A 24,415-nucleotide genomic window follows, 5' to 3' on the forward strand; every position below is an offset into this window, starting at 1 on the left:
CCCTTCCCTAGAACCAACAACTAAAAGTGGCAAAGAAATCTCCATCTCCTGTCCTGAGTCTTAGTGCCATAAAAAATATCTTCCACTGGCCCTTCGCATCACGCGCTGACCCTCGGCTACCATCGAGAGCGGGCAAATATAATTTCTGAGAGGTCACTGGCACTAAAACCACAGCGGATAGAGAGGCCTTGTCTACCTGAAGACGTGGAGAGGCAGAGTTAGCGGGGGAAGCTTGGCTTCCTCGGCGGCGCCCCCTCCATCCAGCATAAAACCCGCGAAAGAGCGGCGTCCTGAGTAGTGGGTGGGCAGGTGGGTTCGAGACAGGAGGACGGGAGGGAGCAAGGAATCACAAAGCCTCCTCCGCTGGGGCCGCCTCCTCTCTCAGTGGCCTCCCCACAGTCGCTCCGAATTATTAAGACGAAGATCAGACCAAATTGCCGCCCCCGGCCAGCCCAACTGGGCTCCGGAGGGAGCGATCCCGGGAGCGGGGGTCCGCGCGTCGGAAGGGGCCATTAGGCCAGAAGGGGGGTAGATGACAGTGTCCCCTCGCGCCTCCGTCTCCGTCACGCGGGGAAAGGCCTAGATCGCCGCGGTCCTAACACAGAATCCGTCTGCGGCTCGCCTCCCTCCCTAACCCCGGAAGCGTGGCGCCCTCGGCTTTCTCCCGCCCCTGACTCGCGGCACCCCTCCGCAGGACGCTTGGTTGGGCCCGGGGCGGGGCCTGCAGGCGCTCCACGTGCTGCTGCAAGCTCCGCTCCCGCGGCTCTGCCACCGCCCCCACCACCTCTGGGTCGACGGGGGTGGAGTTTCAGGGGGGCGGGGCGGGAGGCGTGGGCGAGGGGCGGGGCGGACGCGGAGCGCTCGTCCGGCTGCCCAGGCCAAGGGGCTGAGAGCAGTGGGGCAGGCGTGGCGGCCGCAGGAAGGCACTGAGAGCTGACGGGAGTCCGACGCCTGGTGCTGCGAGCTTTCTCTGAGGTAAGACCAGGAACCCGGCTCCCCAGGACGCCCCCCGAGCCCGGCCACCGCGCCCCGGCCGCTCACTGTGCCCCTTGCCGGCCGGGTGGCGGTGGCTGGACGGGACTTCAGGAGGGCTTCTGGAAGTCGCGAGCCCCAGCCCAGGCGGTGTCCCCTTCTCTGCGTCTTTCTTCGCCTTCTCGTCGCTGCCTCGGCTCTGGGCGTCGGGCACCGGGCTGGAAGGTCGCTTTTCCGCGAGTCGGAGCTCGCCCACGCCGGGAAGGGAGGACGGGGCCCCGGGGCAGCTGAGCCGGGCGGCGGGGGAGGAGCGGAGCTCCGGGGCCGCGTCTGCGGCGAGGGCGGGAGGCCGGCCGGGGCTGCGGGCTGCGCCCCCGGGCACGGTGCGCGCGCTCGGCTTCCCGGTGGTCGCCGGCGCCCTGGGCTGGGGGCGCCTGCCCTTCGCGCCCTGTCTCTGTGACCCGGCGGCGGCGCCAGCCCCCGAGCCCCGAATTCCTGGGTGCCGCCTGTTGTGCGCGCGCCGGCCCGGGCAGCCCGACTGCGGGAGGGGACCTGAGGCGCGAGGTCTGCCTCATCGTCCCTTAGCCGGGGGAGCCGGAGACTGAGCTCGGGCTCGGCGACGCCGGAAGGGGGCCTTGGTGGGATGCGAGTGGGGGGCGCGGCCTGCAGAATTTGGGTTCCTGGAGGAGCTGTCGGAGCGCAGGCCCGGCCCGGGGCAGAGGAGACCCCCAGCTGCTGATCGGGGAGGGCCAGGACCTGTCAGGGATGGACAGCTGGGAGCCACCGGGTGAGGTCTACAGGGATTATAGCAGCACCTCCAGTCCCGGGACAGCATAACCTAATGGTGAGGGCGTTTTCTTGAAGGCAGGAAAAAATGGAAAGCTGTCAAAATAAAGCCCATTTTAAAGTTGAAATGAAAGTTGGAGAATTTTCAGGCCGTGCAGTTGTGTAGCTAGTGTCCAAAGAAATATTAGCTCCTTGACACCCTTTTCGTTTGGATTTCTTAGCAAAAATATGTTTTGCCAGTATTTCCCTTAGGAGTTGTGCATTGCCCGCAGTGGGGAAGGAAAACTTAAGCAAGCGTTCTCGGGTTGCTTTTAACTTGCCTGTGCTCTCCAGCCTTTTTGAGTGTGCAGAAAAAGTATCTCGCTGGATTTCTCATGTAGGATTCCGGCTCTTCTTCTCTGGGGCCCGTCGATGTTTGTTTATTGGTTTTATAAGCATCTATTTAAATTTAGTCCTTGAACGAAATACTCCCCGTTGCCACAGGGTGTAGTTTAGGGATTAGAGAATACTGTTGGATAAAACTGCTAGTGGCTTCATTTTGCAAGAATGTAAGTCATTTCCTTTCTGTGATTTCAGGGAGTTGATATTTCACAGCATCACAACTTTGTGGGGAAAATTTTCCGTAATACATCTGTCATTAAAAAGGCTTTTGACTTTTGGATTTCTCTTCTTAGAACAGAGCGTAAATTTAGGCTCAGCAGTGTTAAAGTATCAGAAGTTTTTCAGAATCTACAGCATTCTGAAACTATTGTAGAAGGTAATTTTGACAAGCACCGAGACCTGCAAACTGCCTGCAGGATAGAGAGTGGGGGAGGGGAGAAGACCAGAAGAGAGAGGCAGGAAAACAGATGCCTGGGCTGTTGTCCTTTGTCGTATAAAACTTCTAGCACTTAATCATTTTTCCTTGGGTGTGGTTTTGAGAAATAAAAGTATTATGTTAAAAATGAAAATACTCCACAGTATGAGACAGCTGACATTTGAATGCTCTTTCAGTATGTTTGTAAACATATTGGATTTACATTTCATATTAAAATGGACTTCTGGGATTATTAGATGAGAAGGGTCCCCCAGGGGATATCTAGTATCAAGTTATCTGCAGGATATATTTTCCAGAAAGCAGACTGCCTGTAATATGAACTAATTCTCCCCCCCATCCCCCTTTGAATTGCTTGTAAGAGTGCCTGAGATCTGACACTGATGGACCACAGTAATCAGCAGTTCTTGCAGGGCCCCAAACATTTTAAGGGACAGGAAATCTTTCTCTGTTTCTACCCCCTCCTTTTTGGTGGGGCAACAGGGGTAAGCTACCAGCTTCAAACACATAATTTGAACTTGTAGATTTAAGATGCTCCTGGCTCTACAGGAAAACTGAATGGGCCAGGATGAAGATGGCTGCTTTTGAAAGGGAAATGTCAATGTGCTAGGTAATAATTTTTAGCTACAAGTTCTTTAGAAACTCATTCAGCTGGTCTAGTTGAATTGAGCGGGGGGTGGGGGGGTGGGGGGAGTGGGGGTGTGTGTGGGGGGTGTGGGGGTGTGGGGGGGGACGGGTTGTAGAGCTTTTCTGATTTCTGAACTTTGTTTCCACTTTTAACTACACTTACAAAGCTTTTGGCTTTCAGAACTTATGACATAATAGACCATGTAGCCTTTTGCTGCAGATGCTTGAAATGAAAGTTTCAAACAGAATTGTTTTTGACTGAGCTGTCAAGTTCAGAGTTTAGTGTAAATGAGTCCTGTCTCACAACTAACTTTTTTGATAAAGGAATTCTTTGTAGTTTTCAACTTGAATGTTGCAGATTTTGATTTCTGAGTCTGTGGGGTTTTTTTAAAAAAAAACTAAAACCTGCAAACAATTATTTTAATACATGAAAGCCGGTACCAAGAAAAGATTAATTCAGTCCAGATGTAAAAATGTATGTGAATTTTAGATTTGGATGATCTCAACCAGTTTTCCCTTTTGTTGATGAGGCTGCCTGGATCCCAGATGGCATTCACAAATTATCCCTTAGGTGGTTTTCTGAGTTCAGAACTAAATTTCACCAGCCTTCTCTGAAGTCATTTTAATATTTTTTCAAGTTTTCTGAAGGATAGAAAGCTTTCTGCATTTATAGAGAGATGGATTTTTCATACTACTCATTAATACTAACCTTTTAAATGCCCTGGTTTGGTAGATGAAGCCTATGGGGAAACTGGAGGTATTCAGTATTGTGTATTCTTCTTCTTTTTTTTTAATTAAGAGGTACAAAACTCCAGTTATAAGAATTGTGTATCCTTATGGGCAAAGCATAGAAGATTTGGTTTTCGTTTATGCAATTCCAACTTTCTTCTTTTAAAGAAAAAAGTTTTAAATGTGTTTACAGTCTTCAGTAGAATCCTGTTGTAACAGTTTGTGGTCTCTGATATAGCAATTGTATGATGAGCCTCAACGATTCTTTCTCAACAAGAAACAGCAAACACAACTAATAAGAAGACTCCAGTATTTTTTTAGCTTGTACTCCCAACACCAGAGTTATAAAGGATGTGTGTTATATATTTAAAATTATAATTTTTTAGGAAGTCTTTGTATGATTATATAATTATACATTTTGGGTGTTTGAGTACATTGTGATTGTATATAAAACAATCCAGTGTAGGGGGGGGAAGGAAAGATTTAGTGAAGGAATTTATGAGTGGTGAAATTTTAGTTAAAATGTATCTTTCCTGAAACCCAAACAGGAAAAATGGTATTGTTGGTCTCTGTAGTTAAACTTTGATATAGGGAGTAGTTGCAAGGGCTATTTGAATTGCACATTCTTCTGAGGAAGAGGCTTTGGGGGCCTATAAAAATAAGTAGAAACAAGTTAAAGGGATAATTTGAGAGGAAGGAAGAAGTAGAATACTGGGCATTGAACTGCAAGGAGAATCTAAACTTAGAAGGATGAGTATTGAGAACAAGGCTGAAGTAGGGAAAGCTTTCTATTTAAAAGTAAATTAAAGAAGAAGATCTTTTTAGCTGAGAAAAAAAAGGATTAGAATTAAGGTGCCCTATAAGGTCTGTATACAACATGAAATAGTGCTGCGGAGTGATATTTATGCTGAAGTTATCATAAAGTTTTGAGTGAAAACATGCAATCTGTGTTTCCAGTTACCTTATATGATTTAGTGGTGTAATTACTTCTGATGCAACTTTGTGTATATCACTTTTCATATGTATCAAATGGAGCAGTCATGCAGTATACCGTATTGATCAAAGAGGGATCCTAGAACATTGGGGAGGGGAAAGAAATCACTGATCTGACAGCTGGTATAACGTAAGGAGGAAAGTGTGGTGCCGAAACATTCACAGATGAACCAGACACAGAGCAAAGGAGAAGGCAGTGTTTCCTGGAGCTTCCTTGGAGTTGTCTGTAGCACAGCGTTTTCTGGAATGCCTTTCCCCACCTATGTGGCCTTACCTAGCAGAGTTTAATCTATACAGCAAGAATCTAGGTAGAGATTTGGTCATTAACCAAGTCATTTCATTAATGTGGTAATTGGGATAATTCTGATCAAAAGTATCTATTTTGAGCCTCCATATTCCAATTAGATTATCCTGGGATATTTTCAGATGTTTTCTAACAACTGCCTTTGTACATATATGTTATAGAACTTTGAGCAGAAATGTTTTACTGGTATATGAAGATAGAGGGAAAAGCAATATGTTATACTACCTTATAGCCACAGTTTCATGTGAGGGAGGAAATCATTATAAAAATCAAGGAGATTCTGGATGAAGATTTTAGGAAATTAACGTCATTTCTCACTTAGCTTCTCAGGTGGTTCTTTGTCTGATTCACATTAAACGAAATGTAATTAATTTTCTCCCTACAGGTAGCAGTACTTATGCTGTCCAGTTTTAGTAGATGGCTTTTGTTTGGAGGGAGTGGGTGTCCCTGTGGCTTTATTTCTTTGAACTTGTTCCTGAATAATTACATACAACCAGAAAAATGCAGAGATCAGAAGTATACAGCACAAAGTGATCATATCTAGGCACTCAGCATCCAAATCAAGAAACAGAACCTTACCAGGCACACACACCCCCCCCACCCCGCCCCAGCTCCAAGTTTCTTGCAGTCATAATCCCTGCCCCAAGGATGACCACTATTCTGACTTTTATTGCCGTAGGATAGTTTTAACCTGTTTGGGGGTTGCATTTATTTATTTATTTTACTTATTTATTTTTGGCTGTGTTGGGTCTTAGTTACTGCACACGGGCTTTCTCTAGTTGCGGTGAGCGGGGGCTATTCTTCATTGTGGTTCGTGGGCTTCTCATTGCAGTGGCTTCTCTTGTTGCAGAACACAGGCTCTAGGTGTGCGGGCTCAGTAGTTGTGGCACGTGGGCTTCAGTAGTTTTGGCTCGCGGGCTCTAGAGCGCAGGGTCAGTAGTTGTGGCACACGGGCTTAGTTGCTCCGCGGCATGTGGGATTTTCCCGGACCAGGGCTCAAACCCGTGTCCCCTGAATTGGCAGGTGGATTCTTAACCACGGCACCACCAGGGAAGCCCCTTTTGGGCTGCATTTGAATGCAATCAAGTATAAGTTCTTTTTCGTGTCTTTTTTAACTCAACGTGGTGTCATGTCCAAATTGATTCAGGTAGCAGTACTTGTTTTTTCTTTTATTTCTGTGAATAAATATACCTAGTTTATTCATTCTGTTGATAGACATTTGGGTAGTGTGGGGCTTGACCTTTTGATGGCTCAAGAAAAATCAAGCAGTTTGGAATTGAAAGAAGAGTAATCTTCAGGTTAAAAGAAAAAAATACATCAGAAACGTGAGAGAAAAAAATACAATATCACACAAAAATAAAGGCTGAACTCAGTCCACAGAATCCGTGTTTCAGGGACACATTTAGGAATATACCAACTGGATCTTGCCGGATTTCACTTGAGAATTGAGAAGAGGGAAAGGACCTTAGGTGACAGCTAGCCCCTTCTTTTTTTTTTTTTTTTTTTTTGCGGTACGCGGGCCTCTCACTGTTGTGGCCTCTCCCATTGCGGAGCACAGGCTCCGGACGCACAGGCTCAGCGGCCATGGCTCACGGGCCCAGCCACTCCACGGCACGTAGGATCCTCCCAGACCGGGGCACGAACCCGTGTCCCCTGCATCGGCAGGCGGACTCTCAACCACTGTGCCACCAGGGAAGCCCAGCCCCTTCATTTTTTAAAGGTGAGGGGACTAAAGATCCAAAAGACTGAGTGACTCAGAGTCTCACAGCTAATGACAGTGCCGAGAGTAGAAGCTGCTTCTGACTTCCAGTCTGGTCTAGACTAGTGCCATCTGAGGGCTGAAACCCAGCTCACTACTCTGTTGTCCAAGCAGTGAGTCCACTGGCCTGGAGCATGGGGTGCCCTTTCCTGATCCACACAAAGATATCCTATGGCTCGGTTCAGATAGAAGACCTGCCCAGAGAAAATGGAGCTGTGGCCCAGTGAGGCAGAATTATACTTCCTCAAGGCTGCTCTGCCTCTGCCCCCAGTACAGAGCCCTTGGAATTTCTGTTTAACCCCTTTCTCCTTCTCTCCTCTCTCCAGTGAGACTTTGGGTTATAAGCGCCAAGTAGGTGATATCTTGAGGTCCCTCCTGGCTCATTGTTTTATTCATCCATAAACAATCTAGGATTGACCCCAATTTCAAAGGACTGCTCTCTAAATATTTTCAGAATAGTTTATTCTTAAGAATAAGAATATATATAAATATATATTTTTTGCCTCTTCCTGACATTATGTCACCCCCTTTCTATACACTTTTCTCCTCCGTTCTGCCCCCCCCACCCCCTTTAAGTTATCTTTTCTTAAATATCCCTGGAAACATCCAGTTTCTGGTCTCTGTCTACCAAAAACAACAGAGAAATTCTGATGCTGAAATCTGTGGCACTTATTGTAATAAGTGCTCCGCTCCCAGGAAGCACTTATTGTAATAAAACATAGGATTATGAGAAATCTGATAGGTAAAACAAAGTGCTTGTGAAGGAAGACTGTTGGTATAGATATTTTCTTTCATGTTTCCCTAAAGAGAAAAAGGACATTTTCGTGGTTCAAGAAAAGACTCAGAATTTCAACTTAGGCTCATTAGGAAGGTGAAAAAAAGGTAAAACAAACAAATAAAAAGAGCAAAACCTGAAGCTTCATAAATGGGTAGTAAATAACATATCCTGCTCAAATGAGATACAGCTTATAACAGCAAAAATTTAGCATGTATAATCTTAGCAAATAAGAGATAAGTAAGAGATACCTGGGGGAAGAGTGCTCACCATAGGGCCTGACAAATTGCTCACTGAAATTACTACAGAAAAGAGTAATAAGTTTTGAAGACAAAATGGAAGAAAGGCAGTAAAATATAAACGTTAAGAACAAGATTTTTGAGATTAGTTCTCTGGGGTCCAAATCTAGGCTCCACTGTTTTCTAGTGTGTAACCTGGGGGAAGTTACTTAACTCTCTGAACCTCTTTTTCCTCATCTGTAAAATGAAGATAATAATAGCAACTATCTCATAGGGTTGTTTTGATTAAGTGAAATAGCACATGTAAAGCAAGTGCCATGGTGTGACACGTAGTAAACAGTCAAGAAAAGTTGGCTTTTATTACTTAAGACAAAAAGAAATGATGTATACAAAGATTTCTAGCCCTTGGAAATCCCTAAGCTTTTGTTTACAAGTAGTTGTTCACAAGATTTTATTTTGTGTTTTGATCGCATTAAGTAGGCAACAAATTATAGTATTTCTAAGTTACAGATATTGGGCAATCGATACTGCTGCACTAAGAATAGCTGGCATGTCCCACTGATCACTAATTGAGTTATTTTTCCTAATTCTCCTATTTCCAGCAGTCTCATTCCCGCAGCTTCTGCCTGCTTGCTAATTATTTCTTTCCAGCTGCCAAAAAGTAAATTTACAGATTAAAAAAATTCTCTTTGTGATGAATAATGTTGTACAAAGTACTTTTAAACTTAGAGTACCAGTGGCCCATGTCTTTTTCTCTTGTACTCTGCACATTTCATGTGAGTCCTTTTTAAGAAAGCCACTATTATTGGGATAAAGCAATTGTTTATTCCTCCCAACCCCACGCCCCACCATTGGCACAGTTTATAAAATGTGGGCCAGACCCCTTTACGATTTTCTCTTAGGCCCAAAACTTAAGATTTTTAAACCATTCATTCAAAGAAAATTAATAGTCTGAAAGTTTCAAAGGAGTTTTTAAGAAAAACAAACTTAAGCACATTAGAAAGACACATTTACATCTAAATAGCATAATTACAAATCCAGTCAAAATAGGCACAGGATGTTCCAGAATAATCATGGGTGTCATTCTGCTCTGTTCATTAAAAGGGGGGCCTACCCCAGATAACCCTGTGCCCTGGTAGGTGTTGTATAATATCTTAAACTTAATAAACTTAATACTTTAAAAATGTTCACCAGGTCCCTCAAAAAACAGGTTTTGCTTCTGTATGAAGTATCCAGGACTGTGTTGAATACTTACTGCAAGTCCTGCCAAAGGGTTTCTTGTCTTGGTGGGGGAACAAAATATATGTGTTTAGAGAGGTATTAGATATTTCCCAGTAAGTGCTAAGTGGACTCCTGGAGCAGAACCAATGATGCCCAAAGGTAGGATGGCCCTAGCTTCCCTGGGGCTGCTGGATTTGGGTTGGGTCAGGAGGTCAGGCTGGGATCTTTGTATTCCTCAAGTACAAAGGACCTTTTCTAGGAGCAACAGACATGGTCAGGATTTGGTAAAAGTCTCAAATATTAAAAGAAAATTATGAAATTGAAACTATTAAATGTTTAATTAAATTCATTCATTCATTCAACATAATACTTGCCTACTCTGTGCTAGACACTGTTCTAGGCCCCGTAGCTACGTCAGTGAACAAAATAAAGAAAATAATCCGGCCTTCATGGAGCTTATATCCTATTAGGAGACAAACACTAAACAGAACAAAGCTATAGTATTTTAGAAAGTAGTGTGTTTGGAAAAAGAAAAAGCAGAGCAAGGTAAGGGTCGTTAGGAGCGCTGGAGGAGGGAAGCAGGGCCTTTGGCAATTTCAAATAATATGGTCAAGGTAGGACTCATTGAGAAGATGACATGAGGGAAGAAGTTGGCCATACAGAGACACCTGGGGGAAGAGTGTTCCAGCAGAGGGACCAGTGAAGGCCTTGGGCAGAAGTGTGCCTGGTCTGTCCCAGGACCAGTGAGAAGGCCACAAAGTGGCAGTAGATGAAGTTATAGAGGTTTGGGGAGCTTATCACGTAGTGTCTGCCTGGTGGACCATTTTAAGAACTTTGGCTTTTACTCTGAGTGAAATGGGGAGTCACTGGAGAGTTTTGAGCCTAAGAGTAAGGTGATTTGACTTGGATTTTAATAGAATCACTGGCGGCTGTGTTGAGATTGAAAAATGGAGTAGGGTAGTCCCGGGAAGCAGGGATACAAGTTAGCCGCTGTTGGCAATAATCCAGTTGAGAGATGCCAGTAGCAGTGGAGGAGGTGGTGAGAAATGACCGAGGTTTATTTTATAGGTCAAACCAATAAGATTTCCTGGTTTGAGGAGCATGAGAAATAGCAATCAGAGGAAGGATAACACCAAGGCTTTTTGCATAATTATGGAGTTGCCATGAACTGAGATGGGGATCTGATGGAGGAGCTGGTTTGGGAAAGATAACCAAGAGCCATTTTGGACATGTTATATTCAACTTCCAAGTGGAGAAGTTGAGCAGCTTGTTGGATTTAGGAATCTGGAGTTTAAGGAAGACGTCCAGGCTAGAGATAGAAATTTGGAAGTCGCCAGCAGGCTTTGGATGAAATCATACAGGGAATGTCTGTAGACAGGGAAAGCAGTCCATGGACCAAGCCTTGGGTCATATCCATATTTATAGTTTGTGGAAAAGAGAAGTCTCATAAGAATGTATCTTAAGCCAAAGGAATTATGCACATATTTCTGACATAGTGGACCTAATTGTTTCCATTCCCTAAGTAACAGTGTTATTATTAGTAGATATTAATTCTACTGACCCACACCATGGGAAGAAGGAACTATGAGTTACTTTTTCTGTGATGAGGGGCTTGGGCTGAGCCTGAGGCACTTCAGGCTCTAGAGAGTGAGTTGATAAGGAGGAACCAGTAGAGAAGACTGAGGAGCAGTCAGGGGACAGGAGGGAAATTAAAAGCATATACCTGAAATCCAGTAAGGAAAGCATCTCAGGGAGGAGAGAGTGATTCAGTGGTGTCGTGTCAAGTCAAGTAGCTTGAAGACTGAGAGTTGCTCATTAGATTTAACAACCTTGAGGTCACTGGTGACCTTGACAAGAGCTGTATTAGTGGCAAGGTGGGGACAAAAACCTGGCTGGAGTGGGCTCAAGAATGAAAAGCTTCCGAAAGATAATTCTTATTTTTAGTTCAGTTTCTTATACTATTCAATATTCTATGTGAGTACATTTTAATATGTCTGATAAAATGTGGGGTGGGACTTCAGAATGCTGGGGGCCATGAGGGTCTACAACAGGGATGGGGAGCCTTTGCGTTTCCCACTAGTAGAGTGTATGGTAGGATTGTTTTGTTTTGTTTCTAGTGACGACATGTTCTTTAATTCAACCCATTAATCATTTCATATGAAAAGGATAAAACAGAGCCCCAGTGAGACATGTGTTTTGAGTTGGCTTCTTTTTCAGCAACACTGATAGGTTTGAGCTGACCAGTCTATATACATCATGGTACTCCACCAGCCTGAAAACCTTCATTCATGGAGTGGATGGCTCAGGTTAGGGGTTCCCAGGGGCCAGAGCAAACTGAGTAATAGAAGCTTTGCTTGTTTAATATTTCTTTTATGCTTTGATGACTTTCATTGTGAATATTATTTCAAGGCATGTGATTAAGCAATTTTCATAGTTCTGTATTTTATATCATAATTATGCACTAAGAATTTTCTGGTCTGGGAATTACCTTTGAATTATAATTATAACTTTCTGTAATACTATCATCAGAAAGAATCAACAGGTCTCTGATACTAGTTATCTTTTCTTTCTCTAAGCTTATTAAAATGCTAAAACATAGGCCTTTAATGCTTAAATATTGCTTTTGGGTAGTTAAAAGCTTATAGTGATAGGTAGAATTAAAACATTGTTACATATATTTGAGTGCTGCTTGGTAATGAAAGTACTGTATAGTAATAGTCTTTAGAAAGTTGCTGATTATGGGAAAATGCTGGAAAGGGTAAGGACTTTTCATTTGTAGTGGATTATGGCACATGTTTTTTGAGAAGTGGAGATCCAGTGATTATATGTGTGTTTCTAGTGGGTTGTGGTATACACATATAATGTCAGCATTCTCTGAGGTACTGTTCTGTCAACACTGTTTTATTAGTATCAGTTTGAATGTTGTTCCAGCTGAAACTTATAAGTCACTCTACAGTTAATTAAACGAATGAAATTGGCCTGTAACAGTGAAATGCTTAACACAAGGCCAATGTGAAATAATTTGGCAGTGCTGAGTGTTTTACATGGTTAAATACTGGAGCGTGCAGAGGTATAAAACTAAGCAAATTATGAAATAAATGCTAAGTCTCTTAAGTCATTGACTACAGGATGAACTCCAGATCTCTTAGCGTGGAGTTCGACGTGCCAAACCAGAGTTGCAAGCCTGTGGCGCACCAGCAAGATTGGCTACAGACATGTTTTGGTTTTAACACAGTGTTGAAAACATCTATTTTCCAGCATTTAAAAATTGAGAAACTTTAAATTAAAAAAAAGTGAATTTTACACATTTTCTTAAAAAACTAGAAGGCATGGCAATGATCTGTTGGGGCAACATAGCAGCTTCCCTTTTTATACGGGTGTGTGCTCAGCAATCCCCCGTTGTCCCCAACAGAGATCCTCTTGCTTCCAACATTGAGACCAAGTGTCTGTTGACATTTTTCATCCTGCAGGCTTCACTCCGATGTTAACTGTCCCTGTAGGCATGTGAGTTTGCTGTCCTCCTGTTGTAAATACTTATTTTCCAGTGTCATCTCGAAGCTCCTTAAGTCTAGCCAAATTGTTCTGCCCTTTGTCCCGTCAAACACATACACAGTTAGTCTGGGTCATGCTTCCTCTACCCCTTCCACTGAACTGAGCTGTTTATTGCCTATACCACTTGATGGAAACAGAGCACATGCTACATTGTATAAGTCATCCTTTTATATATATTTTCTAGCTTCTCAACTGTATTAGAATTTTCTTGAGGGCAACAACTATATCTTAGAATTTACTAGTGCCTATCAAATTTATTTTAGATTTAATAGATTAACTATTGTTTAGATTTAGCTTCCAGTGTATGGTAATATATGATTATTATGATGCTGTAAAAAGATTAGAAAGTATCAAAATCTTGTATAAAGTCTGCTTCCTCAAATAGGACTTTAATTTACTATGTCCATTCCTTTGTAGCTTTGTAATCACATTTATGTAATCTAATTGAGTATTAATTCACTAAACACCTCATTTATTGCCAATTCTCTGATTCTGTTAGGTAGATGAATGAAGTTTCCAAATTACATTACATTATATTACAACATACCATTTTATTTATTTCAGATATGCTTCTTTCTAATGGCTATTATTGTTTTACATGGCTTATTTTCTCATTCATTTGACAAATAGTGTGTACACTATACGGAAGGCCCTGGAGATGTGTGAACTTGACAAGCATGATGGTACCTGCTCTTCAGAAACTTTTAGCTGGAAAGGCAGATATTAAATAATTGAGTATATAATTGTTCAATTTTGATAAGTATTAAGAAGTAGGGCGTGTTCTGAGACCTTATAACAGAGCACTCTGGTATGGGGGCAGGGGCTGCAGTATGGCGTACAACACGACTGAATTCTAAACTCCTTGACTTTCTCATAATTCCATAGCAGTTTGTAAAATATTCTGAAGGTAAAAATTTAACCTTAGAAACAAATAAATTAAGGGGTAATTTATGTAACAAAATAAGAGCTTAAAAAAAAAAACTTTTCCAAAGAATTTACCATTGGCTGTAGACATTGCATTAATGATAAAAATTATAATTTATAGCCCTATAGTCTTTGTTTAATACTTGAGTTGAACTCTGTTTAAGTAAACAAAAGGAAAAAGGGAAATTGAGCTAGAAATTTCTGATCTGGCTAACTTGCAAAACAACTTTTGTTTTATGAAAGTAATTCTTTCAAAGGCATTTGTAGTAAGAACTTTTCTTATGACTTTCAAAAATAGGATATAAAAAGTAAACTGATTTATTCCTTCAAGAGTAACCAGGGTATTGTACCTTAATTTTATACTTCTAAGCCCATGACTGAGAAAAATTAATAGTTTATCAGTCTGATCTTGGAGTGAGGTAATGTGGTGTCGTGGAAAACCTCAGCAGTAAAGTTAGTGACAAGTGTGAGCCAAAAAATAGAGTGGAATTTTGTGTGGTTGCATATATTTTATCACAACAGTCAGACATGCTTTAAGTGTTTTTTCCTAAGGAAAATAGAATTTTATACTTAACCCATCTAAATATAGTGGTAAAGTTAATTTTTTGCATGGTTTATTGTCACACTGAAACAAAGGTCAGCCGCAGTGGTGCCACTTCTGAAATCTTTGTTAAGAAACTCATGTCACTTGCTAATTATAAAAGGAGATTCAGAAAAATCGCCATACTTAAGGAAGGTTTAGTGCAAATAAACCCAAGATTTTTAAATGTGATCTTAAGGAAATGCAAGGAAATCAGATCAGGGCATAGTTTTTTAAGAAATGTCAAGTGTCATGTACAATTTAAAATAAATTCCAAATAAATCTGTTTAAAATCTTTTTAACTTCAAATATTCATTAACTGAGCCCACATTCATTTTAAATCTGTAGAAAGGATGTTGAACTGATAATTTGTCATTTACTAAATTATTTGCCGTTACTGGTGCCTGGAGAAATGTAAAGATAAATTTTTGTAAATGTCAGTTGTCGAATAAAACCTAGCAGGAAAAGCTAATGGAAGTTATTTTATTCATAACATAGAACGAAACTTCCTTTATTTATTTTTTATTTTATTTATTTATTTTTGGTTGTGCTAGGTCTTAATTGCGGCTTGCGGGTTCCTTAGCTGTGGTATGCGAACTCTTAGTTGTGGCATGCATGTGGGATCGAGTTCCCTGATCAGGGATTGAACCTGCGTCCCTTGCATTGGAAGGCAGATTCTTAACCACTGTACCACCAGGGAAGTCCCAGAACAAAACTTCCTTTAATAATTGACTTATGGATTCTTGAACTAGACTCATGTTTCTGACCAATACGTTTTCAGGAAATTTGTAATCAGTATATTATAGATAGAGGAGTTAAATTAATGCATTTTAATGTATAATCTGTTTTCTACTGAGAAGACTTTGAAATATATGCTCAATTGGCAAGGGGATGGGAAAGGATATAAAATTTTATTTGGGGGCTTGGGTAGGCTGGTTAGTGGTCATCTGAATTCCATTTTCTAGTGCTTTGAATCCTGACCAGACATGTTGTAGTGGGACTCCTGTTTGTGTATCTTTTTCTGGTATAATGTTATTTTCTGCATTACTAAGGTTAGTCACATCTTCCATGTAGGCAGTAAGCTGTTTGAGGACAGACAAGATGCTGCATTTCTCCCTCTCCTGAATTCTTCCATAACTCCTAGAAGAGTCCTGGCTATTGACTTAAGCCCAACAGGATTACAGCTTTATTCTTTCTGATCTCTATAAGGTGAGAGAACCATCATGTAGATTTGAACCTTCAGCAAGTCAGGGAGGCATTTGACACATTAAAAAAAGTAACAGAGGGCTTCCCTGGTGGCGCAGTGGTTGAGAGTCCGCCTGCCGATGCAGGGGACACGGGTTCGTGCCCCGGTCCGGGAAGATCCCACATGCCGCGGAGCGGCTGGGCCCGTGAGCCATGGCTGCTGAGCCTGCGCGTCCGGAGCCTGTGCTCCGCAACGGGAGAGGCCACAGCAGTGAGAGGCCCGCGTACCACAAAAAAAAAAAAAAAGTAACAGAAATGTGTTTATGAAAACCCATATGCCTATTTCCCAAGTCTGACATATAAGTAAAATATAACTCTTCCCGTAACAGTCATGTGTATTCAGATTTAATGTTGGCATTCAAAAATATACATTGTGTTGCTTAAATTTTCAAAAGCCTGTGAAAATACAAATTTTGTTTCTTAAACTTTCAAAAGAGCATAAGATTGGGTTTTTAACATTAACAATAGAATGCAGTGATAGAAATTATCTGTGATTTCTCGATGCAGAAAAACAAGGTCTCTTTTGAAATGCCTTAATTTGGGGTTTCTTCCTGGCCCGCGAAAGAACAGGGATTCTTGTTTCCTCATGCCATCAGTTTTCTGTGAGCATACGGAAGGTAGAGTGTGCACAGATTTCCTCTGCTTTTCTGGGGTTGGCCAAGGCATAAGTTTAATCCATTGAAAATGTCCACTTGACCATTCCTGCAGTTTTTTCTCCTTGGCTTGACAGATGGTGGTGTCCACTCATGTTGTGGTGATCTAGTTGTCCATGAGGAGGTAATCTTAACTTGACATGGACCTCTGACCATTTGGGTTGATATGCTTGGCCCTGTGGCCTAGGAATGAGATGATAATGGATGTCATATTTTATTATTAGAGGGTTTATATTGGTCTTACCTTTCTTTCAGATTAGGGACAAAAAACACAAAATGTTGGGATTATTTAATATAAAACTTTTGTGTTGCTGGGCCACCCATCTTCTCTGCTGTTGCCTTGACTTCCTTGGAAATAGGAGTTTTAGCTTCCCCTGACCTCTAGTTCTTCATCCCTCTTCTATGTTCTGTTCCTGCTTCATCTGTCCACCTGTGTGTTCTCTATTCTTACAGAAAACAAAATCTCTGCATATGGTATGTTTTATATTGGGATAATGAGAAATTAACTAAAATCATGTATAGAGATTCCACCCCTTTCTAGTTTATTTTACTGTGTGTGTGTGTGTGTGTGTGTGTGTGTGTGTGTGTGTTTCCCCCTGAGTATATTAATAAAGTTACTTTGTGAGTACTTGTATGAATTTAAACCTTCCACAAGCCAGGGGGAACAGTTTGACCCATAAAGCAAACTTAAAAATGTATTTATGAAAGCCAAGTATGTACCTTCCAAGTCTGACATATGAGTAAAATATGAATAAAAGTAACATGTAGTTAAATTTAATGTAGAATTGAAAAATATTTTGTTTAAATTTTCAAAAACTATAAATAAAGATTGAATTTTGAAGATTACCAATAGATTGTAGCTATAAAATAGAACATCTTCCTCAAAGAAATTGAGATGTCATTGATGAGGTTCCTATGGTAATTAAAAAAATAATATTATATATTTTAAATGTTTGATTATGAGAATAATTATATATAATCATAAGAATAATTACAAATGGTGTTTTTTCAATTCTCTGAGATGCTAAAATGTAAAATAAAATAGATTTTCATAAATGTTTATGCACCTTAATTAGTGAGATTTTTCTGCCTAAATGTAGATAGAAATAGAACCATACAGTATGATTAAGAATTCTGACTACCATTATAGTTTGGTATTATAATAAATTACAGTTCAGAAGTTAAATTATATCTGATATTTGAGTGAGGCCATGGATCTTAAAGAATTATTAGCAACTGGAATATACTACTAAGATGAAATAATGTATTTGAAAGTGCTTTGTAAATGATATACTGTATAGACACACCTCGAAGTCTTAATCACAGTTATCTGGATGGTCATTTACTACTGATACTGTAGGAGAAAGAAGAGTGTAGAAATTATCATAGTGTACCTGGGCCAGCCTACAGCAGGGTGTTTAACCTAGACTGTAGGTCATGAGAGAGAGACTCTAATTCTAAAATCAAACACAAATGTCCTGTATGTGTGCATGGACACATTTGTAGGGCAAGGATGCATACTATTTATCAGATTATATAAGAACCATGATTCATATACTGTATGGTATTTTTTACTTAAACATTAAAGGAAGGTGGGAATTCCCTGGCGATCCAGTGGTTAGGACTCAGCGCTTTCACTCCCAGGGTTCGATCCCTGGTCAGGGAACTGTGATCCCGGAAGCAGCGCAGCATGGCCAAAAAAAAAAAAATTAATGGAAGGTAAGCATTTATTTCCTTTAACCAGATTTTCTAGCATCATAATAATATATATCTGTAGGACATTTTTTATTTTACTGATAAATGGAACCTTTACTTGGTTACTTTATTTGGTCCTCAAAGTAATAGTCTCTCCATTTTACAGATAAGGAGGTTAAATGACTTGTATGATTTGACACCTTTACCTGTTTCAATTTGTGACAAAACCAGAACATGACACTCTTCTTCTAACTCTGGGACCTGTGCTTGTTTCTTGCCACCTCAGTCACAATTGCCCTGTTGATAAAACATTTCTAGAGTGTTTGTAAAATATGGTGCAACATTTTGATTTCTTTTTTCTTTTTTTTTTTTAACTACCTATTTAAGTGAATTTAGTTTCTGCCAGATACTAAACGTGTGGCCCTTAATTAGCTTACATTGATTTTGCCATAGAGAATTTTTGTGTCATTCTGAACTAGATAGGATAATCTTTTCAAACATTCTACTTCCCATGATAATGCATTTAACTTGGCACAAAATTCCAGATCATTGGATTTTGTCTGAAGAAAACAAGATATGCATAAAATTTCACACTATCAATCCTTTTGTTACCTTGAAAAAATCTCTATTAATTTGTAGGGTTGGTTAGTAAAGAGAAATTTTTTTTTTTTTTACTATTTTGTCCGATGGTTATTTGATGTGTTCACTCTTTTTTTTAAAATTTAATTTAATTTTTTATACAGCAGGTTCTTATTAGTTATCCATTTTATACATATTAGTGTATACATGTCACTCCCAATCTCCCAAGTGATCCCATCACCACCACCACCCCACCGCCCCCCTCGCCCCACCGCTTTCCCCCCTTGGTGGCCATACATTTCTTCGCTACATCCGTGTCTCTGTTTCTGCCCTGCAAACCGGTTCATCTGTACCATTTTTCTAGGTTCCACATATATGCGTTAATATATGATATTTGTTTTTCTCTTTCTGACTTACTTCACTCTGTATGACAGTCTCTAGATCCATCCACATTTCTACAAATGACCCAGTTTCGTTCCTTTTTATGGCTGAGTAATATTCCATTGTATATATGTACCACATCTTCTTTATCCATTCGTCTGTCGAGGGGGACTTAAGTTGCTTCCATGCCCTGGCTGTTGTAAATAGTGCTGCAGTGAACATTGGGGTGCATGTGTCTTTTTGAATTACGGTTTTCTCTGGGTATATGCCCAGTAGTGGGATTGCTGGGTCATATGGTAATTCTATTTTTAGTTTTTTAAGGAACCTCCATACTGTTCTCCATAGTGGCTGTATCAATTTACATTCCCACCAACAGTGCAAGAGGGTTCCCTTTTCTCCACACCCTCTCCAGCATTTCTTGTTTGTAGATTTTCTGATGATGCCCATTCTAACTGGTGTGAGGTGATACCTCATTGTAGTTTTGATTTGCATTTCTCTAATAATTAGTGATGTTGAGCAGCTTTTCATGTGCTTCTTGGCCATCTGTATGTCTTCTTTGGAGAAATGTCTGTTTAAGTCTTCTGCCCATTTTTGGATTGAGTTGTTTGTTTTTTAAATTTTGAGCTGCATGAACTGTTTATATATTTTGGAGATTCATCCTTTGTCCGTTGATTCGTTTGCAAATATTTTCTCCCATTCTGAGGGTTGTCTTCTTTGTAGTTTCCTTTGCTTTGCAAAAGTTTTTAAGTTTCATTACGTCCCATTTGTTTATTTTTGTTTTTATTTCCATTACTCTAGGAGGTGGATCAAAAAAGATCTTGATTTATGTCGAAGAGTGTTCTTCCTATGTTTTCCTCTAAGAGTTTTATAGTGTCCAGTCTTACATTTAGGTATGTAATTCATTTTGAGTTTATTTTTGTGTATGGTGATAGGGAGTGTTCTAATTTCATTCTTTTACATATAGCTGTCCCGTTTTCCCAGCACTGCTTATTGAAGAGACTGTCTTTTCTCCATTGTATATCCTGCCTCCTTTGTCATAGATTAGTTGACCATGGGTGTGTGGGTTTATCTCTGGACTTTCTATTGTGTTGCATTGATCTGTATATCTGTTTGTGTGCCAGTACCATACTGTCTTGATTACTGTAGCTTTGTAGTATAGTCTGAAGTCAGGGAGTCTGATTCCTCCAGCTCCGTTTTTTTTCCCCCAAGACTGCTTTGGCTATTCGGGGTCTTTTGTGTCTCCATACAGATTTTAAGATTTTTTTGTTCTAGTTCTGTAAAAAATGCCATTGGTAATTTGATAGGGATTGCATTGAATCTGTAGATTGCTTTGGGTAGTATAGTCATTTTCACAGTATTGATTCTTCTAATCCAAGAACATGGTATATCTCTCCAACTGTTTGTATCGTCTTTAATTTCTTTCATCAGTGTCTTATAGTTTTCTGCATACAGGTCTTTTGTCTCCCTAGGTAGGTTTATTCCTAGGTATTTTATTCTTTTTCTTGCAATGGTAAATGGGAGTGTTTCCTTAATTTCTCTTTCACATTTTTCATCATTGGTGTATAGGAATGCGAGATATTTCTGTGCATTAATTTTGTATCCTGCAGCTTTACCAGATTCATTGATTAGCTCTAGTAGTTTTCTGGTGGCATCTTTAGGATTCTCTATGTATAGTATTATGTCATCTGCAAACAGTGACAGTTTTACTTCTTCTTTTCCAATTTGTGTTCCTTTTACTTCTTTTTCTTCTCTGATTGCCGTGGCTAGGACTTCCAAAACTATGTTGAATAATAGTAGTGAGGGTGGACATCCTTGTTTTGTTCCTGATCTTAGAGGAAATGCTTTCAGTTTTTCACCATTGAGAATTACGTTTGCTGTAGGTTGGTCGTATATGGCCTTTATAATGTTGAGGTAGGTTCCCTCTATGCCCACTCTCTGGAGAGTTTTATCATAAATGTGTGTTGAATTTTGTCAAGAGCTTTTTCTGCATCTATTGAGATGATCATATGGTTTTTATACCTCAGTTTGTTAATATGGTATATCACTTTGATTGATTTGCATATATTGAAGAACCCTTGCATCCCTGGGATAAATCCCAATTGATCATGGTATATGATCCTTTTAATGTGTTGTTGGATTCTGTTTGCTAGTATTTTGTTGAAGATTTTTGCTTCTATATTCATCAGTGATATTGGTCTGTAATTTTCTTTTTTTGTAGTATCTTTGTCTGGTTTTGGTATCAGGGTGTTGGTGACCTCATAGAATGAGTTTGGGAGTGTTCCTTCCTCTGCAGTTTTTTGGAAGAGTTTGAGAAGGATGGGTGTTAGCTCTTTTCTAAATGTTTGATAGAATTCACCTGTGAAGCCATCTGGTCCTGGACTTTTGTTTGTTGGAAGATTTTTTTTTTTTTTGCGGTACGCGGGCCTCTCACTGTTGTGGCCTCTCCCATCGTGGAGCACAGGCTCCAGACGCGCAGGCTCAGTGGCCATGGCTCACAGGCCTAGCCGCTCTGCGGCATGTGGGATCTTCCCGGACCGGGGCATGAACCCGTGTCCCCTGCATCGGCAGGCAGACTGTCAACCACTGCGCCACCAGGGAAGCCCTGTTGGAAGATTTTTAATCACAGTTTCAATTTCATTACTTGTGATTGGTCTGTTCATATTTTCTATTTCTTCCTGGTTCAGCCTCGGAAGGTTATACTTTTCTAAGAATGTGTCCATTTCTCCCAGGTTGTCCATGTTATTGGCATAGAGTTGCTTGTAGTAGTCTCTTAGGATGCTTTGTATTTCTGCGGTGTCTGTTGTAAGTTCTCTTTCATCTCTAATTTTATTGATTTGAGTCCTCTCCCTCTTTTTTCGATGAGTCTGGCTAATGGTTTATCAATTCTGTTTATCTTCTCAAAGAACCAGCTTTTAGTTTTATTGATCTTTGCTATTGTTTTCTTTGTTTCTATTTCATTTATTTCTGCTCTGATCTTTATGATTTCTTTCCTTTTGCTAACTTTGGGTTTTGTTTGTTCTTCTTTCTCTAGTTCCTTTAGGTGTAAGTTTAGATTGTTTATTTGAGATTTTTCTTGTTTCTTGAGGTAGGCTTGTATTGCTATAAACTTGTCTCTTAGAACTGCTTTTGCTGCATCCCATGGGTTTTGGATCGTCGTGTTTTCGTTGTCATTTGTCCCTAGGTACTTTTTGATTTCCTCTTTGATTTCTTCAGTGATCTCTTGGTTATTTAGTATCATATTGTTTAGCCTCCATATGTTTATGTTGTTTACGGTTTTTTCCCTGTAATTGTTTTCTAATCTCATAGCATTGTGGTCAGAAAAGATGCCTGATATGATTTCAGTTTTCTTAAATTTACTGAGGCTTGATTTGTGACCCGAAATGTGATCTATCCTGAAGAATGTTCTGTGCGCACTTGAGAAGAAAGTGTAATGTGCTGCTTTTGGATGGAATGTCCTGTAAATATCAATTAAATCTATCTGGTCTATTGTATCATTTAAAGCTTGTGTTTCCTTATTAATTTTCTGTTTGGATGATCTGTCCATTGGTGTAAGTGAGTTGTTACAGTCCCCCACTATTTTTGTGTTACTGTCAGTTTCCCCTTTTGTAGCTGTTAGCAGTTGCCTTATGTATTGAGGTGCTCCTATGTTGGGTGCATATATATTTATAATTTTTATATCTTCTTCTTGGATTGATCCCTTGATCATTATGTCCTGTTCTTCCTTGTCTCTTGTAACATTCTTTATTTTAAAGTCTATTTTATCTGATATGAGTATTGTTACTCCAGCTTTCTTCTGATTTCTATTTGCATGGAATATCTTTTTCTATACCTTCACTTTCAGTCTGTATGTGTCCCTAGGTCTGAAGTGGGTCTCTTGTAGACAGCATCTATATGGGTCTTGTTTTTGTATCCATTCAGCAAGCATGTGTCTTTTGGTTGGAGCATTTAATCCATTCACGTTTAAGGTAATTATCAATATGTTCCTATTACCATTTTCTTAATTGTTTTGGGTTTGTTTTTGTAGGTCCCTTTCTTCTCTTGTGTTTCCCACTTAGAGAAGTTCCTTTAGCATTTGTTGTAGAGCTGGTTGGTGGTGCTGAATTCTCTTAGCTTTTGCTTGTCTGTAAAGCTTTTGATTTCTTCATCAAATCTGAATGAGATCCTTGCCGGGTAGAGTAATCTTGGTTGTAGCTTCTTCCCTTTCATTACTTTAAATATGTCATGACAGTCCCTTCTGGCTTGTAGAGTTTCTGCTGAGAAATCAGTTGTTAACCTTATGGGAGTTCCCTTGTATGTTATTTGTCATTTTTCCCTTTTTGCTTTCAATAATTTTTCTTTGTTTTTAATTTTTGTCAATTTGAATACTATGTGTCTCAGCGTGTTTCTCCTTGGGTTTATCCTGCCTGGGACTCTCTGTGCTTCCTGGACTTGGGTGGCTATTTTCTTTCCCATGTTAATCTCTTCAAATACTTTCTCAACTCCTTTCTCTCTCTCTTCTCCTTCTGGGACCCCTATAATGTGAATGTTGTTGCATTTAATGTTGTCCCATAGGTCTCTTAGGCTGACTTCAGTTCTTTTCATTCTTTTTTCTTTATTCAGTTCTGCAACAGTGAATTCCACCATTCTGTCTTCCAGGTCACTTATCCATTCTTCTGCCTCAGTTATTCTGCTATTGATTCCTTCTAGTGTATTTTTCATTTCAGTTATTGTATTGTTCATCTCTGTTTGTTCTTTAATTCTTCAAGGTGTTTGTTCTTTAATTCTTCTAGGTCTTTGTTAAACATTTCTTGCATCTTCTCGATCTTTGCCTCCATTCTTTTTCCGAGGTCCTGGCTCATCTTCACTATCATTATTCTGAAATCTTTTTCTGGAAGGTTGCCTATGTCCACTTCATTTAGTTGTTTTTCTGGGGTTTTATCTTGTTCCTTCATCTGGTACATAACCCTCTTCCTTTTCATCTTGTCTTTCTGTGAACGTCGTTTTTTTTTTTTTTTTTTTTTTGCGGTACGCCAGCCTCTCACTGTTGTGGCCTCTCCTGTTGTGGAGCTCAGGCTCCGGACGCACAGGCTCAGCGGCCATGGCTCACGGGCCCAGCCGCTCTGCAGCATGTGGGATCTCCCCGGACCTGGGCACAAACGTGTGTCCCCTGCATCAGCAGGCGGACTCTCAACCACTGTGCCACCAGGGAAGCCCTGAACGTCATTTTTGATCCACAGGCTGTAGGATTCTAGTTCTTCTTGCTTCTGCTGTCTGCCCTGTGGTGGATGAGGCTATCTAAGAGGCTTGTTCAAGTTGCCTGATTGGAGGAACTGGGGGTGGGTAGAGCTGGCTGTTTGTTGCTCTGGTGGGCAGAGGTCAGTAAAACTTTAATCCCCTTGTCTGCTGATGGGTGGGGCTGGGTTCCCTCCCTGATGGTTGTTTGGCCTGAGGCTACCCAACACTGGAGCCGACTGGAGCTCTTTGGTGGGACTAATGGCAGACTCTGGGAGGGCTGACGCCAAGGAGTACTTCGTAGAACTTCTGCTGCCAGTGTCCTTGTCCTCATGGTGAGACAGAGCCACCCCCAACCTGTGCAGGAGACCCTCCA

The 24,415-nt window shown here is 40.7% G+C and overlaps 1 protein-coding gene across 2 annotated transcripts in view; it reads left to right on the top strand.

The window, feature by feature from the left end:
• Window positions 1-821: 821 nt before the first annotated feature.
• FRMD6 (FERM domain containing 6) overlaps window positions 822-24,415 on the top strand; it is a 77,213-nt gene continuing 53,619 nt past the window's right edge. For both annotated transcript variants that reach the window (XM_030854961.2, XM_060294814.1), the window contains exon 1: window positions 822-975. The gene's annotated coding sequence lies outside the window, so the exon portion shown is untranslated. The remainder of the gene's footprint in view (window positions 976-24,415) is intronic.

The sequence above is a fragment of the Globicephala melas genome, chromosome 2 (assembly GCF_963455315.2).
Source record: "Globicephala melas chromosome 2, mGloMel1.2, whole genome shotgun sequence".
Classification (NCBI taxonomy): domain Eukaryota; kingdom Metazoa; phylum Chordata; class Mammalia; order Artiodactyla; family Delphinidae; genus Globicephala; species Globicephala melas.